At 47.4% G+C, this 19,950-nt stretch overlaps 30 non-coding genes across 30 annotated transcripts; all 30 read right to left on the bottom strand.

The window, feature by feature from the left end:
- Window positions 1–217: 217 nt before the first annotated feature.
- Window positions 218–381, bottom strand: LOC116063598. The gene has a single exon (XR_004108323.1). It is a non-coding gene; the product is annotated as a U1 spliceosomal RNA (small nuclear RNA).
- Window positions 382–887: 506 nt separating this feature from the next.
- LOC116063792 lies at window positions 888–1,051 on the bottom strand. The gene has a single exon (XR_004108368.2). It is a non-coding gene; the product is annotated as a U1 spliceosomal RNA (small nuclear RNA).
- A 505-nt stretch (window positions 1,052–1,556) lies between these two features.
- LOC116063592 lies at window positions 1,557–1,720 on the bottom strand. Its single transcript, XR_004108322.1, has one exon. It is a non-coding gene; the product is annotated as a U1 spliceosomal RNA (small nuclear RNA).
- Window positions 1,721–2,224: 504 nt separating this feature from the next.
- On the bottom strand, window positions 2,225–2,388 carry LOC116063787. Its single transcript, XR_004108367.1, has one exon. It is a non-coding gene; the product is annotated as a U1 spliceosomal RNA (small nuclear RNA).
- Window positions 2,389–2,893: 505 nt separating this feature from the next.
- Window positions 2,894–3,057, bottom strand: LOC116063585. The gene has a single exon (XR_004108320.1). It is a non-coding gene; the product is annotated as a U1 spliceosomal RNA (small nuclear RNA).
- Window positions 3,058–3,562: 505 nt separating this feature from the next.
- Window positions 3,563–3,727, bottom strand: LOC116063783. Its single transcript, XR_004108366.2, has one exon. It is a non-coding gene; the product is annotated as a U1 spliceosomal RNA (small nuclear RNA).
- Window positions 3,728–4,232: 505 nt separating this feature from the next.
- Window positions 4,233–4,396, bottom strand: LOC116063777. Its single transcript, XR_004108359.2, has one exon. It is a non-coding gene; the product is annotated as a U1 spliceosomal RNA (small nuclear RNA).
- A 505-nt stretch (window positions 4,397–4,901) lies between these two features.
- On the bottom strand, window positions 4,902–5,065 carry LOC116063765. Its single transcript, XR_004108357.1, has one exon. It is a non-coding gene; the product is annotated as a U1 spliceosomal RNA (small nuclear RNA).
- A 505-nt stretch (window positions 5,066–5,570) lies between these two features.
- LOC116063576 lies at window positions 5,571–5,734 on the bottom strand. Its single transcript, XR_004108317.1, has one exon. It is a non-coding gene; the product is annotated as a U1 spliceosomal RNA (small nuclear RNA).
- Window positions 5,735–6,239: 505 nt separating this feature from the next.
- On the bottom strand, window positions 6,240–6,403 carry LOC116063758. The gene has a single exon (XR_004108356.1). It is a non-coding gene; the product is annotated as a U1 spliceosomal RNA (small nuclear RNA).
- A 506-nt stretch (window positions 6,404–6,909) lies between these two features.
- LOC116063574 lies at window positions 6,910–7,073 on the bottom strand. The gene has a single exon (XR_004108312.1). It is a non-coding gene; the product is annotated as a U1 spliceosomal RNA (small nuclear RNA).
- A 506-nt stretch (window positions 7,074–7,579) lies between these two features.
- LOC116063756 lies at window positions 7,580–7,744 on the bottom strand. The gene has a single exon (XR_004108355.2). It is a non-coding gene; the product is annotated as a U1 spliceosomal RNA (small nuclear RNA).
- A 504-nt stretch (window positions 7,745–8,248) lies between these two features.
- Window positions 8,249–8,412, bottom strand: LOC116063755. Its single transcript, XR_004108354.1, has one exon. It is a non-coding gene; the product is annotated as a U1 spliceosomal RNA (small nuclear RNA).
- A 505-nt stretch (window positions 8,413–8,917) lies between these two features.
- Window positions 8,918–9,081, bottom strand: LOC116063751. The gene has a single exon (XR_004108353.2). It is a non-coding gene; the product is annotated as a U1 spliceosomal RNA (small nuclear RNA).
- Window positions 9,082–9,586: 505 nt separating this feature from the next.
- On the bottom strand, window positions 9,587–9,750 carry LOC116063748. The gene has a single exon (XR_004108352.1). It is a non-coding gene; the product is annotated as a U1 spliceosomal RNA (small nuclear RNA).
- Window positions 9,751–10,255: 505 nt separating this feature from the next.
- LOC116063743 lies at window positions 10,256–10,419 on the bottom strand. Its single transcript, XR_004108351.2, has one exon. It is a non-coding gene; the product is annotated as a U1 spliceosomal RNA (small nuclear RNA).
- A 505-nt stretch (window positions 10,420–10,924) lies between these two features.
- Window positions 10,925–11,088, bottom strand: LOC116063739. The gene has a single exon (XR_004108350.2). It is a non-coding gene; the product is annotated as a U1 spliceosomal RNA (small nuclear RNA).
- Window positions 11,089–11,594: 506 nt separating this feature from the next.
- LOC116063734 lies at window positions 11,595–11,758 on the bottom strand. Its single transcript, XR_004108349.1, has one exon. It is a non-coding gene; the product is annotated as a U1 spliceosomal RNA (small nuclear RNA).
- Window positions 11,759–12,263: 505 nt separating this feature from the next.
- LOC116063571 lies at window positions 12,264–12,427 on the bottom strand. Its single transcript, XR_004108310.2, has one exon. It is a non-coding gene; the product is annotated as a U1 spliceosomal RNA (small nuclear RNA).
- Window positions 12,428–12,932: 505 nt separating this feature from the next.
- LOC116063727 lies at window positions 12,933–13,096 on the bottom strand. Its single transcript, XR_004108348.1, has one exon. It is a non-coding gene; the product is annotated as a U1 spliceosomal RNA (small nuclear RNA).
- A 505-nt stretch (window positions 13,097–13,601) lies between these two features.
- LOC116063719 lies at window positions 13,602–13,765 on the bottom strand. Its single transcript, XR_004108346.2, has one exon. It is a non-coding gene; the product is annotated as a U1 spliceosomal RNA (small nuclear RNA).
- Window positions 13,766–14,270: 505 nt separating this feature from the next.
- LOC116063833 lies at window positions 14,271–14,434 on the bottom strand. The gene has a single exon (XR_004108389.2). It is a non-coding gene; the product is annotated as a U1 spliceosomal RNA (small nuclear RNA).
- A 505-nt stretch (window positions 14,435–14,939) lies between these two features.
- LOC116063712 lies at window positions 14,940–15,103 on the bottom strand. The gene has a single exon (XR_004108345.1). It is a non-coding gene; the product is annotated as a U1 spliceosomal RNA (small nuclear RNA).
- Window positions 15,104–15,608: 505 nt separating this feature from the next.
- LOC116063722 lies at window positions 15,609–15,772 on the bottom strand. The gene has a single exon (XR_004108347.1). It is a non-coding gene; the product is annotated as a U1 spliceosomal RNA (small nuclear RNA).
- Window positions 15,773–16,278: 506 nt separating this feature from the next.
- LOC116063702 lies at window positions 16,279–16,442 on the bottom strand. The gene has a single exon (XR_004108339.1). It is a non-coding gene; the product is annotated as a U1 spliceosomal RNA (small nuclear RNA).
- Window positions 16,443–16,947: 505 nt separating this feature from the next.
- Window positions 16,948–17,111, bottom strand: LOC118494653. Its single transcript, XR_004896782.1, has one exon. It is a non-coding gene; the product is annotated as a U1 spliceosomal RNA (small nuclear RNA).
- Window positions 17,112–17,617: 506 nt separating this feature from the next.
- On the bottom strand, window positions 17,618–17,781 carry LOC116063690. The gene has a single exon (XR_004108335.1). It is a non-coding gene; the product is annotated as a U1 spliceosomal RNA (small nuclear RNA).
- A 505-nt stretch (window positions 17,782–18,286) lies between these two features.
- LOC116063653 lies at window positions 18,287–18,450 on the bottom strand. The gene has a single exon (XR_004108328.2). It is a non-coding gene; the product is annotated as a U1 spliceosomal RNA (small nuclear RNA).
- A 504-nt stretch (window positions 18,451–18,954) lies between these two features.
- On the bottom strand, window positions 18,955–19,118 carry LOC116063565. Its single transcript, XR_004108309.2, has one exon. It is a non-coding gene; the product is annotated as a U1 spliceosomal RNA (small nuclear RNA).
- A 506-nt stretch (window positions 19,119–19,624) lies between these two features.
- Window positions 19,625–19,788, bottom strand: LOC116063685. Its single transcript, XR_004108332.1, has one exon. It is a non-coding gene; the product is annotated as a U1 spliceosomal RNA (small nuclear RNA).
- Window positions 19,789–19,950: the final 162 nt, after the last annotated feature.

Below are 19,950 nucleotides of genomic sequence, written 5' to 3'. Positions count from 1 at the left end.
GCCATCCGAATCGCGGGCACTTCGCATTACTCAATAAAAACGTGCACAGCGTAAACCAGACACTGCTGTACAGCAAAGCTGCAAGTTTGTGGACAAAATGCTAAAGGAACCAAAAGGCAACGAAATGTATAGCCCCGCTGACTCCAAAGTTGGAAACCTGCACGTTAAAGGCTGTTTAGAGCTGAAAAGCTTTTGTTTTTCTCTTCAACATTACAATCAGGGGAGAGCGCGAACGCAGTCCCCCACTACCACAAATTATGCAGTCGAGATTCCCACATTTGGGGAATTCGCACGGGTCAGCATAACCGGAGTGCAATGGTTAAGCCTCGCCCTGGGTGAACCACCTTCTTGATCATGGTATCTCCCCTGCCAGGTAAGTATGAGTTGGATGAGCCAGAGAAAGGGTCTTCATTCCCAGACACAGAACTCTGGCTGACGGTTTCTACAATGCATAACCCTAGAGTTCAGTGCTTTTAGCATTATCTCACCTTGGCAAGCTGTTTCTGCATGTGAGAAAGCAAACCTGCTGCACAAAAGCCTTAAACCTAAGGATGCTAGCATTGGCAAAATGTTTGGAGGACATTTTTTGCCCCAAAGAGAGAACAACCTTGGAGCGGAGAACACGCAATTCATTTGGTCCCCACCAAAAAAGCCACACCCACTTCTCACTGCCATCCGAATCGCGGGCACTTCGCATTACTCAACAAAAACGTGCACAGCGTAAACCAGACACTGCTGTACAGCAAAGCTGCAAGTTTGTGGACAAAATGCTAAAGGAACCAAAAAGCCTCAAAATGTATAGCCCCGCTGACTCCAAAGTTGGAAACCTGCACGTTACAGTCTGTTTAAAGCTGAAAAGCTTTTGTTTTTCTCTTCAACATTACGATCAGGGGAGAGCGCGAACGCAGTCCCCCACTACCACAAATTGTGCAGTCAAGATTCCCACATTTGGGGAATTCGCACGGGTCAGCATAACCGGAGTGCAATGGTTAAGCCTCGCCCTGGGTGAACCACCTTCTTGATCATGGTATCTCCCCTGCCAGGTAAGTATGAGTTGGATGAGCCAGAGAAAGGGTCTTCATTCCCAGACACAGAACTCTGGCTGACGGTTTCTACAATGCATAACCCTAGAGTTCAGTGCTTTTAGCATTATCTCACCTTGGCAAGCTGTTTCTGCATGTGAGAAAGCAAACCTGCTGCACAAAAGCCTTAAACCTAAGGATGCTAGCATTGGCAAAATGTTTGGAGGACATTTTTTGCCCCAAAGAGAGAACAACCTTGGAGCGGAGAACACGCAATTAATTTGGTCCCACCCAAAAAGCCACACCCACTTCTCACTGCCATCCGAATCGCGGGCACTTCGCATTACTCAACAAAAACGTGCACAGCGAAAACCAGACACTGCTGTACAGCAAAGCTGCAAGTTTGTGGACAAAATGCTAAAGGAACCAAAAGGCAACGAAATGTATAGCCCCGCTGACTCCAAAGTTGGAAACCTGCACGTTAAAGGCTGTTTAGAGCTGAAAAGCTTTTGTTTTTCTCTTCAACATTACAATCAGGGGAGAGCGCGAACGCAGTCCCCCACTACCACAAATTATGCAGTCGAGATTCCCACATTTGGGGAATTCGCACGGGTCAGCATAACCGGAGTGCAATGGTTAAGCCTCGCCCTGGGTGAACCACCTTCTTGATCATGGTATCTCCCCTGCCAGGTAAGTATGAGTTGGATGAGCCAGAGAAAGGGTCTTCATTCCCAGACACAGAACTCTGGCTGACGGTTTCTACAATGCATAACCCTAGAGTTCAGTGCTTTTAGCATTATCTCACCTTGGCAAGCTGTTTCTGCATGTGAGAAAGCAAACCTGCTGCACAAAAGCCTTAAACCTAAGGATGCTAGCATTGGCAAAATGTTTGGAGGACATTTTTTGCCCCAAAGAGAGAACAACCTTGGAGCGGAGAACACGAATTCATTTGGTCCCACCCAAAAAGCCACACCCACTTCTCACTGCCATCCGAATCGCGGGCACTTCGCATTACTCAACAAAAACGTGCACAGCGTAAACCAGACACTGCTGTACAGCAAAGCTGCAAGTTTGTGGACAAAATGCTAAAGGAACCAAAAGGCCTCAAAATGTATAGTCCCGCTGACTCCAAAGTTGGAAACCTGCACGTTACAGTCTGTTTAAAGCTGAAAAGCTTTTGTTTTTCTCTTCAACATTACGATCAGGGGAGAGCGCGAACGCAGTCCCCCACTACCACAAATTGTGCAGTCGAGATTCCCACATTTGGGGAATTCGCACGGGTCAGCATAACCGGAGTGCAATGGTTAAGCCTCGCCCTGGGTGAACCACCTTCTTGATCATGGTATCTCCCCTGCCAGGTAAGTATGAGTTGGATGAGCCAGAGAAAGGGTCTTCATTCCCAGACACAGAACTCTGGCTGACGGTTTCTACAATGCATAACCCTAGAGTTCAGTGCTTTTAGCATTATCTCACCTTGGCAAGCTGTTTCTGCATGTGAGAAAGCAAACCTGCTGCACAAAAGCCTTAAACCTAAGGATGCTAGCATTGGCAAAATGTTTGGAGGACATTTTTTGCCCCAAAGAGAGAACAACATTGGAGCGGAGAACACGCAATTAATTTGGTCCCACCCAAAAAGCCACACCCACTTCTCACTGCCATCCGAATCGCGGGCACTTCGCATTACTCAACAAAAACGTGCACAGCGAAAACCAGACACTGCTGTACAGCAAAGCTGCAAGTTTGTGGACAAAATGCTAAAGGAACCAAAAGGCAACGAAATGTATAGCCCCGCTGACTCCAAAGTTGGAAACCTGCACGTTAAAGGCTGTTTAGAGCTGAAAAGCTTTTGTTTTTCTCTTCAACATTACAATCAGGGGAGAGCGCGAACGCAGTCCCCCACTACCACAAATTATGCAGTCGAGATTCCCACATTTGGGGAATTCGCACGGGTCAGCATAACCGGAGTGCAATGGTTAAGCCTCGCCCTGGGTGAACCACCTTCTTGATCATGGTATCTCCCCTGCCAGGTAAGTATGAGTTGGATGAGCCAGAGAAAGGGTCTTCATTCCCAGACACAGAACTCTGGCTGACGGTTTCTACAATGCATAACCCTAGAGTTCAGTGCTTTTAGCATTATCTCACCTTGGCAAGCTGTTTCTGCATGTGAGAAAGCAAACCTGCTGCACAAAAGCCTTAAACCTAAGGATGCTAGCATTGGCAAAATGTTTGGAGGACATTTTTGCCCCAAAGAGAGAACAACCTTGGAGCGGAGAACACGCAATTAATTTGGTCCCACCCAAAAAAGCCACACCCACTTCTCACTGCCATCCGAATCGCGGGCACTTCGCATTACTCAACAAAAACGTGCACAGCGTAAACCAGACACTGCTGTACAGCAAAGCTGCAAGTTTGTGGACAAAATGCTAAAGGAACCAAAAGGCAACGAAATGTATAGCCCCGCTGACTCCAAAGTTGGAAACCTGCACGTTAAAGTCTGTTTAGAGCTGAAAAGCTTTTGTTTTTCTCTTCAACATTACGATCAGGGGAGAGCGCGAACGCAGTGCCCCAACTACCACAAATTGTGCAGTCGAGATTCCCACATTTGGGGAATTCGCACGGGTCAGCATAACCGGAGTGCAATGGTTAAGCCTCGCCCTGGGTGAACCACCTTCTTGATCATGGTATCTCCCCTGCCAGGTAAGTATGAGTTGGATGAGCCAGAGAAAGGGTCTTCATTCCCAGACACAGAACTCTGGCTGACGGTTTCTACAATGCATAACCCTAGAGTTCAGTGCTTTTAGCATTATCTCACCTTGGCAAGCTGTTTCTGCATGTGAGAAAGCAAACCTGCTGCACAAAAGCCTTAAACCTAAGGATGCTAGCATTGGCAAAATGTTTGGAGGACATTCTTTGCCCCAAAGAGAGAACAACCTTGGAGCGGAGAACACGCAATTAATTTGGTCCCACCCAAATAGCCACACCCACTTCTCACTGCCATCCGAATCGCGGGCACTTCGCATTACTCAACAAAAACGTGCACAGCGTAAACCAGACACTGCTGTACAGCAAAGCTGCAAGTTTGTGGACAAAATGCTAAAGGAACCAAAAGGCAACGAAATGTATAGCCCCGCTGACTCCAAAGTTGGAAACCTGCACGTTAAAGGCTGTTTAGAGCTGAAAAGCTTTTGTTTTTCTCTTCAACATTACAATCAGGGGAGAGCGCGAACGCAGTCCCCCACTACCACAAATTATGCAGTCGAGATTCCCACATTTGGGGAATTCGCACGGGTCAGCATAACCGGAGTGCAATGGTTAAGCCTCGCCCTGGGTGAACCACCTTCTTGATCATGGTATCTCCCCTGCCAGGTAAGTATGAGTTGGATGAGCCAGAGAAAGGGTCTTCATTCCCAGACACAGAACTCTGGCTGACGGTTTCTACAATGCATAACCCTAGAGTTCAGTGCTTTTAGCATTATCTCACCTTGGCAAGCTGTTTCTGCATGTGAGAAAGCAAACCTGCTGCACAAAAGCCTTAAACCTAAGGATGCTAGCATTGGCAAAATGTTTGGAGGACATTTTTTGCCCCAAAGAGAGAACAACCTTGGAGCGGAGAACACGCAATTAATTTGGTCCCACCCAAAAAGCCACACCCACTTCTCACTGCCATCCGAATCGCGGGCACTTCGCATTACTCAACAAAAACGTGCACAGCGTAAACCAGACACTGCTGTACAGCAAAGCTGCAAGTTTGTGGACAAAATGCTAAAGGAACCAAAAGGCCTCAAAATGTATAGTCCCGCTGACTCCAAAGTTGGAAACCTGCACGTTACAGTCTGTTTAAAGCTGAAAAGCTTTTGTTTTTCTCTTCAACATTACGATCAGGGGAGAGCGCGAACGCAGTCCCCCACTACCACAAATTGTGCAGTCGAGATTCCCACATTTGGGGAATTCGCACGGGTCAGCATAACCGGAGTGCAATGGTTAAGCCTCGCCCTGGGTGAACCACCTTCTTGATCATGGTATCTCCCCTGCCAGGTAAGTATGAGTTGGATGAGCCAGAGAAAGGGTCTTCATTCCCAGACACAGAACTCTGGCTGACGGTTTCTACAATGCATAACCCTAGAGTTCAGTGCTTTTAGCATTATCTCACCTTGGCAAGCTGTTTCTGCATGTGAGAAAGCAAACCTGCTGCACAAAAGCCTTAAACCTAAGGATGCTAGCATTGGCAAAATGTTTGGAGGACATTTTTTGCCCCAAAGAGAGAACAACCTTGGAGCGGAGAACACGCAATTAATTTGGTCCCACCCAAAAAGCCACACCCACTTCTCACTGCCATCCGAATCGCGGGCACTTCGCATTACTCAACAAAAACGTGCACAGCGTAAACCAGACACTGCTGTACAGCAAAGCTGCAAGTTTGTGGACAAAATGCTAAAGGAACCAAAAGGCAACGAAATGTATAGCCCCGCTGACTCCAAAGTTGGAAACCTGCACGTTAAAGGCTGTTTAGAGCTGAAAAGCTTTTGTTTTTCTCTTCAACATTACAATCAGGGGAGAGCGCGAACGCAGTCCCCCACTACCACAAATTATGCAGTCGAGATTCCCACATTTGGGGAATTCGCACGGGTCAGCATAACCGGAGTGCAATGGTTAAGCCTCGCCCTGGGTGAACCACCTTCTTGATCATGGTATCTCCCCTGCCAGGTAAGTATGAGTTGGATGAGCCAGAGAAAGGGTCTTCATTCCCAGACACAGAACTCTGGCTGACGGTTTCTACAATGCATAACCCTAGAGTTCAGTGCTTTTAGCATTATCTCACCTTGGCAAGCTGTTTCTGCATGTGAGAAAGCAAACCTGCTGCACAAAAGCCTTAAACCTAAGGATGCTAGCATTGGCAAAATGTTTGGAGGACATTTTTTGCCCCAAAGAGAGAACAACCTTGGAGCGGAGAACACGCAATTAATTTGGTCCCACCCAAAAAGCCACACCCACTTCTCACTGCCATCCGAATCGCGGGCACTTCGCATTACTCAACAAAAACGTGCACAGCGTAAACCAGACACTGCTGTACAGCAAAGCTGCAAGTTTGTGGACAAAATGCTAAAGGAACCAAAAGGCCTCAAAATGTATAGTCCCGCTGACTCCAAAGTTGGAAACCTGCACGTTACAGTCTGTTTAAAGCTGAAAAGCTTTTGTTTTTCTCTTCAACATTACGATCAGGGGAGAGCGCGAACGCAGTCCCCCACTACCACAAATTGTGCAGTCGAGATTCCCACATTTGGGGAATTCGCACGGGTCAGCATAACCGGAGTGCAATGGTTAAGCCTCGCCCTGGGTGAACCACCTTCTTGATCATGGTATCTCCCCTGCCAGGTAAGTATGAGTTGGATGAGCCAGAGAAAGGGTCTTCATTCCCAGACACAGAACTCTGGCTGACGGTTTCTACAATGCATAACCCTAGAGTTCAGTGCTTTTAGCATTATCTCACCTTGGCAAGCTGTTTCTGCATGTGAGAAAGCAAACCTGCTGCACAAAAGCCTTAAACCTAAGGATGCTAGCATTGGCAAAATGTTTGGAGGACATTTTTTGCCCCAAAGAGAGAACAACCTTGGAGCGGAGAACACGCAATTAATTTGGTCCCACCCAAAAAGCCACACCCACTTCTCACTGCCATCCGAATCGCGGGCACTTCGCATTACTCAACAAAAACGTGCACAGCGTAAAACCAGACACTGCTGTACAGCAAAGCTGCAAGTTTGTGGACAAAATGCTAAAGGAACCAAAAGGCAACGAAATGTATAGCCCCGCTGACTCCAAAGTTGGAAACCTGCACGTTAAAGGCTGTTTAGAGCTGAAAAGCTTTTGTTTTTCTCTTCAACATTACAATCAGGGGAGAGCGCGAACGCAGTCCCCCACTACCACAAATTATGCAGTCGAGATTCCCACATTTGGGGAATTCGCACGGGTCAGCATAACCGGAGTGCAATGGTTAAGCCTCGCCCTGGGTGAACCACCTTCTTGATCATGGTATCTCCCCTGCCAGGTAAGTATGAGTTGGATGAGCCAGAGAAAGGGTCTTCATTCCCAGACACAGAACTCTGGCTGACGGTTTCTACAATGCATAACCCTAGAGTTCAGTGCTTTTAGCATTATCTCACCTTGGCAAGCTGTTTCTGCATGTGAGAAAGCAAACCTGCTGCACAAAAGCCTTAAACCTAAGGATGCTAGCATTGGCAAAATGTTTGGAGGACATTTTTTGCCCCAAAGAGAGAACAACCTTGGAGCGGAGAACACGCAATTAATTTGGTCCCACCCAAAAAAGCCACACCCACTTCTCACTGCCATCCGAATCGCGGGCACTTCGCATTACTCAACAAAAACGTGCACAGCGTAAACCAGACACTGCTGTACAGCAAAGCTGCAACTTTCTGGACAAAATGCTAAAGGAACCAAAAGGCAACGAAATGTATAGCCCCGCTGACTCCAAAGTTGGAAACCTGCACGTTAAAGTCTGTTTAGAGCTGAAAAGCTTTTGTTTTTCTCTTCAACATTACGATCAGGGGAGAGCGCGAACGCAGTGCCCCCACTACCACAAATTGTGCAGTCGAGATTCCCACATTTGGGGAATTCGCACGGGTCAGCATAACCGGAGTGCAATGGTTAAGCCTCGCCCTGGGTGAACCACCTTCTTGATCATGGTATCTCCCCTGCCAGGTAAGTATGAGTTGGATGAGCCAGAGAAAGGGTCTTCATTCCCAGACACAGAACTCTGGCTGACGGTTTCTACAATGCATAACCCTAGAGTTCAGTGCTTTTAGCATTATCTCACCTTGGCAAGCTGTTTCTGCATGTGAGAAAGCAAACCTGCTGCACAAAAGCCTTAAACCTAAGGATGCTAGCATTGGCAAAATGTTTGGAGGACATTTTTTGCCCCAAAGAGAGAACAACCTTGGAGCGGAGAACACGTAATTCATTTGGTCCCACCAAAAAGCCACACCCACTTCTCACTGCCATCCTAATCGCGGGCACTTCGCATTACTCAACAAAAACGTGCACAGCGTAAACCAGACACTGCTGTACAGCAAAGCTGCAAGTTTGTGGACAAAATGCTAAAGGAACCAAAAGGCCTCAAAATGTATAGTCCCGCTGACTCCAAAGTTGGAAACCTGCACGTTACAGTCTGTTTAAAGCTGAAAAGCTTTTGTTTTTCTCTTCAACATTATGATCAGGGGAGAGCGCGAACGCAGTCCCCCACTACCACAAATTGTGCAGTCGAGATTCCCACATTTGGGGAATTCGCACGGGTCAGCATAACCGGAGTGCAATGGTTAAGCCTCGCCCTGGGTGAACCACCTTCTTGATCATGGTATCTCCCCTGCCAGGTAAGTATGAGTTGGATGAGCCAGAGAAAGGGTCTTCATTCCCAGACACAGAACTCTGGCTGACGGTTTCTACAATGCATAACCCTAGAGTTCAGTGCTTTTAGCATTATCTCACCTTGGCAAGCTGTTTCTGCATGTGAGAAAGCAAACCTGCTGCACAAAAGCCTTAAACCTAAGGATGCTAGCATTGGCAAAATGTTTGGAGGACATTTTTTGCCCCAAAGAGAGAACAACATTGGAGCGGAGAACACGCAATTAATTTGGTCCCACCCAAAAAGCCACACCCACTTCTCACTGCCATCCGAATCGCGGGCACTTCGCATTACTCAACAAAAACGTGCACAGCGAAAACCAGACACTGCTGTACAGCAAAGCTGCAAGTTTGTGGACAAAATGCTAAAGGAACCAAAAGGCAACGAAATGTATAGCCCCGCTGACTCCAAAGTTGGAAACCTGCACGTTAAAGGCTGTTTAGAGCTGAAAAGCTTTTGTTTTTCTCTTCAACATTACAATCAGGGGAGAGCGCGAACGCAGTCCCCCACTACCACAAATTATGCAGTCGAGATTTCCACATTTGGGGAATTCGCACGGGTCAGCATAACCGGAGTGCAATGGTTAAGCCTCGCCCTGGGTGAACCACCTTCTTGATCATGGTATCTCCCCTGCCAGGTAAGTATGAGTTGGATGAGCCAGAGAAAGGGTCTTCATTCCCAGACACAGAACTCTGGCTGACGGTTTCTACAATGCATAACCCTAGAGTTCAGTGCTTTTAGCATTATCTCACCTTGGCAAGCTGTTTCTGCATGTGAGAAAGCAAACCTGCTGCACAAAAGCCTTAAACCTAAGGATGCTAGCATTGGCAAAATGTTTGGAGGACATTTTTTGCCCCAAAGAGAGAACAACCTTGGAGCGGAGAACACTTAATTCATTTGGTCCCACCAAAAAAGCCACACCCACTTCTCACTGCCATCCGAATCGCGGGCACTTCGCATTACTCAACAAAAACGTGCACAGCGTAAACCAGACACTGCTGTACAGCAAAGCTGCAAGTTTGTGGACAAAATGCTAAAGGAACCAAAAGGCAACGAAATGTATAGTCCCGCTGACTCCAAAGTTGGAAACCTGCACGTTACAGTCTGTTTAGAGCTGAAAAGCTTTTGTTTTTCTCTTCAACATTACGATCAGGGGAGAGCGCGAACGCAGTCCCCCACTACCACAAATTGTGCAGTCGAGATTCCCACATTTGGGGAATTCGCACGGGTCAGCATAACCGGAGTGCAATGGTTAAGCCTCGCCCTGGGTGAACCACCTTCTTGATCATGGTATCTCCCCTGCCAGGTAAGTATGAGTTGGATGAGCCAGAGAAAGGGTCTTCATTCCCAGACACAGAACTCTGGCTGACGGTTTCTACAATGCATAACCCTAGAGTTCAGTGATTTTAGCATTATCTCACCTTGGCAAGCTGTTTCTGCATGTGAGAAAGCAAACCTGCTGCACTAAAGCCTTAAACCTAAGGATGCTAGCATTGGCAAAATGTTTGGAGGACATTTTTTGCCCCAAAGAGAGAACAACCTTGGAGCGGAGAACACTTAATTAATTTGGTCCCACCCAAAAAGCCACACCCACTTCTCACTGCCATCCGAATCGCGGGCACTTCGCATTACTCAACAAAAACGTGCACAGCGTAAACCAGACACTGCTGTACAGCAAAGCTGCAAGTTTGTGGACAAAATGCTAAAGGAACCAAAAGGCAACGAAATGTATAGCCCCGCTGACTCCAAAGTTGGAAACCTGCACGTTAAAGTCTGTTTAGAGCTGAAAAGCTTTTGTTTTTCTCTTCAACATTACGATCAGGGGAGAGCGCGAACGCAGTGCCCCACTACCACAAATTGTGCAGTCGAGATTCCCACATTTGGGGAATTCGCACGGGTCAGCATAACCGGAGTGCAATGGTTAAGCCTCGCCCTGGGTGAACCACCTTCTTGATCATGGTATCTCCCCTGCCAGGTAAGTATGAGTTGGATGAGCCAGAGAAAGGGTCTTCATTCCCAGACACAGAACTCTGGCTGACGGTTTCTACAATGCATAACCCTAGAGTTCAGTGCTTTTAGCATTATCTCACCTTGGCAAGCTGTTTCTGCATGTGAGAAAGCAAACCTGCTGCACAAAAGCCTTAAACCTAAGGATGCTAGCATTGGCAAAATGTTTGGAGGACATTTTTTGCCCCAAAGAGAGAACAACATTGGAGCGGAGAACACGCAATTAATTTGGTCCCACCCAAAAAGCCACACCCACTTCTCACTGCCATCCGAATCGCGGGCACTTCGCATTACTCAACAAAAACGTGCACAGCGAAAACCAGACACTGCTGTACAGCAAAGCTGCAAGTTTGTGGACAAAATGCTAAAGGAACCAAAAGGCAACGAAATGTATAGCCCCGCTGACTCCAAAGTTGGAAACCTGCACGTTAAAGGCTGTTTAGAGCTGAAAAGCTTTTGTTTTTCTCTTCAACATTACAATCAGGGGAGAGCGCGAACGCAGTCCCCCACTACCACAAATTATGCAGTCGAGATTCCCACATTTGGGGAATTCGCACGGGTCAGCATAACCGGAGTGCAATGGTTAAGCCTCGCCCTGGGTGAACCACCTTCTTGATCATGGTATCTCCCCTGCCAGGTAAGTATGAGTTGGATGAGCCAGAGAAAGGGTCTTCATTCCCAGACACAGAACTCTGGCTGACGGTTTCTACAATGCATAACCCTAGAGTTCAGTGCTTTTAGCATTATCTCACCTTGGCAAGCTGTTTCTGCATGTGAGAAAGCAAACCTGCTGCACTAAAGCCTTAAACCTAAGGATGCTAGCATTGGCAAAATGTTTGGAGGACATTTTTTGCCCCAAAGAGAGAACAACCTTGGAGCGGAGAACACGCAATTAATTTGGTCCCACCCAAAAAGCCACACCCACTTCTCACTGCCATCCGAATCGCGGGCACTTCGCATTACTCAACAAAAACGTGCACAGCGTAAACCAGACACTGCTGTACAGCAAAGCTGCAAGTTTGTGGACAAAATGCTAAAGGAACCAAAAGGCCTCAAAATGTATAGTCCCCGCTGACTCCAAAGTTGGAAACCTGCACGTTACAGTCTGTTTAAAGCTGAAAAGCTTTTGTTTTTCTCTTCAACATTACGATCAGGGGAGAGCGCGAACGCAGTCCCCCACTACCACAAATTGTGCAGTCGAGATTCCCACATTTGGGGAATTCGCACGGGTCAGCATAACCGGAGTGCAATGGTTAAGCCTCGCCCTGGGTGAACCACCTTCTTGATCATGGTATCTCCCCTGCCAGGTAAGTATGAGTTGGATGAGCCAGAGAAAGGGTCTTCATTCCCAGACACAGAACTCTGGCTGACGGTTTCTACAATGCATAACCCTAGAGTTCAGTGCTTTTAGCATTATCTCACCTTGGCAAGCTGTTTCTGCATGTGAGAAAGCAAACCTGCTGCACAAAAGCCTTAAACCTAAGGATGCTAGCATTGGCAAAATGTTTGGAGGACATTTTTTGCCCCAAAGAGAGAACAACCTTGGAGCGGAGAACACGTAATTCATTTGGTCCCACCCAAAAAGCCACACCCACTTCTCACTGCCATCCGAATCGCGGGCACTTCGCATTACTCAACAAAAACGTGCACAGCGTAAACCAGACACTGCTGTACAGCAAAGCTGCAAGTTTGTGGACAAAATGCTAAAGGAACCAAAAGGCCTCAAAATGTATAGTCCCGCTGACTCCAAAGTTGGAAACCTGCACGTTACAGTCTGTTTAAAGCTGAAAAGCTTTTGTTTTTCTCTTCAACATTACGATCAGGGGAGAGCGCGAACGCAGTCCCCCACTACCACAAATTGTGCAGTCGAGATTCCCACATTTGGGGAATTCGCACGGGTCAGCATAACCGGAGTGCAATGGTTAAGCCTCGCCCTGGGTGAACCACCTTCTTGATCATGGTATCTCCCCTGCCAGGTAAGTATGAGTTGGATGAGCCAGAGAAAGGGTCTTCATTCCCAGACACAGAACTCTGGCTGACGGTTTCTACAATGCATAACCCTAGAGTTCAGTGCTTTTAGCATTATCTCACCTTGGCAAGCTGTTTCTGCATGTGAGAAAGCAAACCTGCTGCACAAAAGCCTTAAACCTAAGGATGCTAGCATTGGCAAAATGTTTGGAGGACATTTTTTGCCCCAAAGAGAGAACAACCTTGGAGCGGAGAACACGCAATTCATTTGGTCCCACCCAAAAAGCCACACCCACTTCTCACTGCCATCCGAATCGCGGGCACTTCGCATTACTCAACAAAAACGTGCACAGCGTAAACCAGACACTGCTGTACAGCAAAGCTGCAAGTTTGTGGACAAAATGCTAAAGGAACCAAAAGGCCTCAAAATGTATAGTCCCGCTGACTCCAAAGTTGGAAACCTGCACGTTACAGTCTGTTTAAAGCTGAAAAGCTTTTGTTTTTCTCTTCAACATTACGATCAGGGGAGAGCGCGAACGCAGTCCCCCACTACCACAAATTGTGCAGTCGAGATTCCCACATTTGGGGAATTCGCACGGGTCAGCATAACCGGAGTGCAATGGTTAAGCCTCGCCCTGGGTGAACCACCTTCTTGATCATGGTATCTCCCCTGCCAGGTAAGTATGAGTTGGATGAGCCAGAGAAAGGGTCTTCATTCCCAGACACAGAACTCTGGCTGACGGTTTCTACAATGCATAACCCTAGAGTTCAGTGCTTTTAGCATTATCTCACCTTGGCAAGCTGTTTCTGCATGTGAGAAAGCAAACCTGCTGCACAAAAGCCTTAAACCTAAGGATGCTAGCATTGGCAAAATGTTTGGAGGACATTTTTTGCCCCAAAGAGAGAACAACCTTGGAGCGGAGAACACGCAATTAATTTGGTCCCACCAAAAAAGCCACACCCACTTCTCACTGCCATCCGAATCGCGGGCACTTCGCATTACTCAATAAAAACGTGCACAGCGTAAACCAGACACTGCTGTACAGCAAAGCTGCAACTTTCTGGACAAAATGCTAAAGGAACCAAAAGGCAACGAAATGTATAGCCCCGCTGACTCCAAAGTTGGAAACCTGCACGTTAAAGTCTGTTTAGAGCTGAAAAGCTTTTGTTTTTCTCTTCAACATTACGATCAGGGGAGAGCGCGAACGCAGTGCCCCACTACCACAAATTGTGCAGTCGAGATTCCCACATTTGGGGAATTCGCACGGGTCAGCATAACCGGAGTGCAATGGTTAAGCCTCGCCCTGGGTGAACCACCTTCTTGATCATGGTATCTCCCCTGCCAGGTAAGTATGAGTTGGATGAGCCAGAGAAAGGGTCTTCATTCCCAGACACAGAACTCTGGCTGACGGTTTCTACAATGCATAACCCTAGAGTTCAGTGCTTTTAGCATTATCTCACCTTGGCAAGCTGTTTCTGCATGTGAGAAAGCAAACCTGCTGCACAAAAGCCTTAAACCTAAGGATGCTAGCATTGGCAAAATGTTTGGAGGACATTTTTTGCCCCAAAGAGAGAACAACCTTGGAGCGGAGAACACGCAATTAATTTGGTCCCACCCAAAAAGCCACACCCACTTCTCACTGCCATCCGAATCGCGGGCACTTCGCATTACTCAACAAAAACGTGCACAGCGTAAACCAGACACTGCTGTACAGCAAAGCTGCAAGTTTGTGGACAAAATGCTAAAGGAACCAAAAGGCCTCAAAATGTATAGTCCCGCTGACTCCAAAGTTGGAAACCTGCACGTTACAGTCTGTTTAAAGCTGAAAAGCTTTTGTTTTTCTCTTCAACATTACGATCAGGGGAGAGCGCGAACGCAGTCCCCCACTACCACAAATTGTGCAGTCGAGATTCCCACATTTGGGGAATTCGCACGGGTCAGCATAACCGGAGTGCAATGGTTAAGCCTCGCCCTGGGTGAACCACCTTCTTGATCATGGTATCTCCCCTGCCAGGTAAGTATGAGTTGGATGAGCCAGAGAAAGGGTCTTCATTCCCAGACACAGAACTCTGGCTGACGGTTTCTACAATGCATAACCCTAGAGTTCAGTGCTTTTAGCATTATCTCACCTTGGCAAGCTGTTTCTGCATGTGAGAAAGCAAACCTGCTGCACAAAAGCCTTAAACCTAAGGATGCTAGCATTGGCAAAATGTTTGGAGGACATTTTTTGCCCCAAAGAGAGAACAACCTTGGAGCGGAGAACACGCAATTAATTTGGTCCCACCCAAAAAGCCACACCCACTTCTCACTGCCATCCGAATCGCGGGCACTTCGCATTACTCAACAAAAACGTGCACAGCGAAAACCAGACACTGCTGTACAGCAAAGCTGCAAGTTTGTGGACAAAATGCTAAAGGAACCAAAAGGCAACGAAATGTATAGCCCCGCTGACTCCAAAGTTGGAAACCTGCACGTTAAAGGCTGTTTAGAGCTGAAAAGCTTTTGTTTTTCTCTTCAACATTACGATCAGGGGAGAGCGCGAACGCAGTCCCCCACTACCACAAATTGTGCAGTCGAGATTCCCACATTTGGGGAATTCGCACGGGTCAGCATAACCGGAGTGCAATGGTTAAGCCTCGCCCTGGGTGAACCACCTTCTTGATCATGGTATCTCCCCTGCCAGGTAAGTATGAGTTGGATGAGCCAGAGAAAGGGTCTTCATTCCCAGACACAGAACTCTGGCTGACGGTTTCTACAATGCATAACCCTAGAGTTCAGTGCTTTTAGCATTATCTCACCTTGGCAAGCTGTTTCTGCATGTGAGAAAGCAAACCTGCTGCACAAAAGCCTTAAACCTAAGGATGCTAGCATTGGCAAAATGTTTGGAGGACATTTTTTGCCCCAAAGAGAGAACAACATTGGAGCGGAGAACACGCAATTAATTTGGTCCCACCCAAAAAGCCACACCCACTTCTCACTGCCATCCGAATCGCGGGCACTTCGCATTACTCAACAAAAACGTGCACAGCGAAAACCAGACACTGCTGTACAGCAAAGCTGCAAGTTTGTGGACAAAATGCTAAAGGAACCAAAAGGCAACGAAATGTATAGCCCCGCTGACTCCAAAGTTGGAAACCTGCACGTTACAGTCTGTTTAAAGCTGAAAAGCTTTTGTTTTTCTCTTCAACATTACGATCAGGGGAGAGCGCGAACGCAGTCCCCCACTACCACAAATTATGCAGTCGAGATTCCCACATTTGGGGAATTCGCACGGGTCAGCATAACCGGAGTGCAATGGTTAAGCCTCGCCCTGGGTGAACCACCTTCTTGATCATGGTATCTCCCCTGCCAGGTAAGTATGAGTTGGATGAGCCAGAGAAAGGGTCTTCATTCCCAGACACAGAACTCTGGCTGACGGTTTCTACAATGCATAACCCTAGAGTTCAGTGCTTTTAGCATTATCTCACCTTGGCAAGCTGTTTCTGCATGTGAGAAAGCAAACCTGCTGCACAAAAGCCTTAAACCTAAGGATGCTAGCATAGGCAAAATGTTTGGAGGACATTTTTTGCCCCAAAGAGAGAACAACCTTGGAGCGGAGAACACGCAATTAATTTGGTCCCACCCAAAAAGCCACACCCACTTCTCACTGCCATCCGAATCGCGGGCACTTCGCATTACTCAACAAAAACGTGCACAGCGTAAACCAGACACTGCTGTACAGCAAAGCTGCAAGTTTGTGGACAAAATGCTAAAGGAACCAAAAGGCCTCAAAATGTATAGTCCCCGCTGACTCCAAAGTTGGAAACCTGCACGTTACAGTCTGTTTAAAGCTGAAAAGCTTTTGTTTTTCTCTTCAACATTACGATCAGGGGAGAGCGCGAACGCAGTCCCCCACTACCACAAATTGTGCAGTCGAGATTCCCACATTTGGGGAATTCGCACGGGTCAGCATAACCGGAGTGCAATGGTTAAGCCTCGCCCTGGGTGAACCACCTTCTTGATCATGGTATCTCCCCTGCCAGGTAAGTATGAGTTGGATGAGCCAGAGAAAGGGTCTTCATTCCCAGACACAGAACTCTGGCTGACGGTTTCTACAATGCATAACCCTAGAGTTCAGTGCTTTTAGCATTATCTCACCTTGGCAAGCTGTTTCTGCATGTGAGAAAGCAAACCTGCTGCACTAAAGCCTTAAACCTAAGGATGCTAGCATTGGCAAAATGTTTGGAGGACATTTTTTGCCCCAAAGAGAGAACAACCTTGGAGCGGAGAACACGCAATTAATTTGGTCCCACCCAAAAAGCCACACCCACTTCTCACTGCCATCCGAATCGCGGGCACTTCGCATCACTCAACAAAAACGTGCACAGCGTAAACCAGACACTGCTGTACAGCAAAGCTGCAACTTTCTGGACAAAATGCTAAAGGAACCAAAAGGCAACGAAATGTATAGCCCCGCTGACTCCAAAGTTGGAAACCTGTACGTTAAAGTCTGTTGAGAGCTGAAAAGCTTTTGTTTTTCTCTTCAACATTACGATCAGGGGAGAGCGCGAACGCAGTGCCCCACTACCACAAATTGTGCAGTCGAGATTCCCACATTTGGGGAATTCGCACGGGTCAGCATAACCGGAGTGCAATGGTTAAGCCTCGCCCTGGGTGAACCACCTTCTTGATCATGGTATCTCCCCTGCCAGGTAAGTATGAGTTGGATGAGCCAGAGAAAGGGTCTTCATTCCCAGACACAGAACTCTGGCTGACGGTTTCTACAATGCATAACCCTAGAGTTCAGTGCTTTTAGCATTATCTCACCTTGGCAAGCTGTTTCTGCATGTGAGAAAGCAAACCTGCTGCACAAAAGCCTTAAACCTAAGGATGCTAGCATTGGCAAAATGTTTGGAGGACATTTTTTGCCCCAAAGAGAGAACAACCTTGGAGCGGAGAACACGCAATTAATTTGGTCCCACCCAAAAAGCCACACCCACTTCTCACTGCCATCCGAATCGCGGGCACTTCGCATTACTCAACAAAAACGTGCACAGCGTAAACCAGACACTGCTGTACAGCAAAGCTGCAAGTTTGTGGACAAAATGCTAAAGGAACCAAAAGGCCTCAAAATGTATAGTCCCCGCTGACTCCAAAGTTGGAAACCTGCACGTTACAGTCTGTTTAAAGCTGAAAAGCTTTTGTTTTTCTCTTCAACATTACGATCAGGGGAGAGCGCGAACGCAGTCCCCCACTACCACAAATTGTGCAGTCGAGATTCCCACATTTGGGGAATTCGCACGGGTCAGCATAACCGGAGTGCAATGGTTAAGCCTCGCCCTGGGTGAACCACCTTCTTGATCATGGTATCTCCCCTGCCAGGTAAGTATGAGTTGGATGAGCCAGAGAAAGGGTCTTCATTCCCAGACACAGAACTCTGGCTGACGGTTTCTACAATGCATAACCCTAGAGTTCAGTGCTTTTAGCATTATCTCACCTTGGCAAGCTGTTTCTGCATGTGAGAAAGCAAACCTGCTGCACAAAAGCCTTAAACCTAAGGATGCTAGCATTGGCAAAATGTTTGGAGGACATTTTTTGCCCCAAAGAGAGAACAACCTTGGAGCGGAGAACACGCAATTCATTTGGTCCCACCCAAAAAGCCACACCCACTTCTCACTGCCATCCGAATCGCGGGCACTTCGCATTACTCAACAAAAACGTGCACAGCGTAAACCAGACACTGCTGTACAGCAAAGCTGCAAGTTTGTGGACAAAATGCTAAAGGAACCAAAAGGCCTCAAAATGTATAGTCCCGCTGACTCCAAAGTTGGAAACCTGCACGTTACAGTCTGTTTAAAGCTGAAAAGCTTTTGTTTTTCTCTTCAACATTACGATCAGGGGAGAGCGCGAACGCAGTCCCCCACTACCACAAATTGTGCAGTCGAGATTCCCACATTTGGGGAATTCGCACGGGTCAGCATAACCGGAGTGCAATGGTTAAGCCTCGCCCTGGGTGAACCACCTTCTTGATCATGGTATCTCCCCTGCCAGGTAAGTATGAGTTGGATGAGCCAGAGAAAGGGTCTTCATTCCCAGACACAGAACTCTGGCTGACGGTTTCTACAATGCATAACCCTAGAGTTCAGTGCTTTTAGCATTATCTCACCTTGGCAAGCTGTTTCTGCATGTGAGAAAGCAAACCTGCTGCACAAAAGCCTTAAACCTAAGGATGCTAGCATTGGCAAAATGTTTGGAGGACATTTTTTGCCCCAAAGAGAGAACAACCTTGGAGCGGAGAACACGCAATTATTTGGTCCCACCCAAAAAGCCACACCCACTTCTCACTGCCATCCGAATCGCGGGCACTTCGCATTACTCAACAAAAACGTGCACAGCGTAAACCAGACACTGCTGTACAGCAAAGCTGCAACTTTCTGGACAAAATGCTAAAGGAACCAAAAGGCAACGAAATGTATAGCCCCGCTGACTCCAAAGTTGGAAACCTGCACGTTAAAGGCTGTTTAGAGCTGAAAAGCTTTTGTTTTTCTCTTCAACATTACGATCAGGGGAGAGCGCGAACGCAGTGCCCCACTACCACAAATTGTGCAGTCGAGATTCCCACATTTGGGGAATTCGCACGGGTCAGCATAACCGGAGTGCAATGGTTAAGCCTCGCCCTGGGTGAACCACCTTCTTGATCATGGTATCTCCCCTGCCAGGTAAGTATGAGTTGGATGAGCCAGAGAAAGGGTCTTCATTCCCAGACACAGAACTCTGGCTGACGGTTTCTACAATGCATAACCCTAGAGTTCAGTGCTTTTAGCATTATCTCACCTTGGCAAGCTGTTTCTGCATGTAAGAAAGCAAACCTGCTGCACAAAAGCCTTAAACCTAAGGATGCTAGCATAGGCAAAATGTTTGGAGGACATTTTTTGCCCCAAAGAGAGAACAACCTTGGAGCGGAGAACACGCAATTAATTTGGTCCCACCCAAAAAGCCACACCCACTTCTCACTGCCATCCGAATCGCGGGCACTTCGCATTACTCAACAAAAACGTGCACAGCGTAAACCAGACACTGCTGTACAGCAAAGCTGCAAGTTTGTGGACAAAATGCTAAAGGAACCAAAAGGCCTCAAAATGTATAGTCCCCGCTGACTCCAAAGTTGGAAACCTGCACGTTACAGTCTGTTTAAAGCTGAAAAGCTTTTGTTTTTCTCTTCAACATTACGATCAGGGGAGAGCGCGAACGCAGTCCCCCACTACCACAAATTGTGCAGTCGAGATTCCCACATTTGGGGAATTCGCACGGGTCAGCATAACCGGAGTGCAATGGTTAAGCCTCGCCCTGGGTGAACCACCTTCTTGATCATGGTATCTCCCCTGCCAGGTAAGTATGAGTTGGATGAGCCAGAGAAAGGGTCTTCATTCCCAGACACAGAACTCTGGCTGACGGTTTCTACAATGCATAACCCTAGAGTTCAGTGCTTTTAGCATTATCTCACCTTGGCAAGCTGTTTCTGCATGTGAGAAAGCAAACCTGCTGCACAAAAGCCTTAA

The sequence above is a fragment of the Sander lucioperca genome, chromosome 2 (assembly GCF_008315115.2).
Source record: "Sander lucioperca isolate FBNREF2018 chromosome 2, SLUC_FBN_1.2, whole genome shotgun sequence".
NCBI classification, from domain to species: Eukaryota; Metazoa; Chordata; class Actinopteri; order Perciformes; family Percidae; genus Sander; species Sander lucioperca.
The sequence above is the reverse complement of the archived record's forward strand: the minus strand, read 5'-3'. Positions and strand labels throughout refer to the sequence as shown.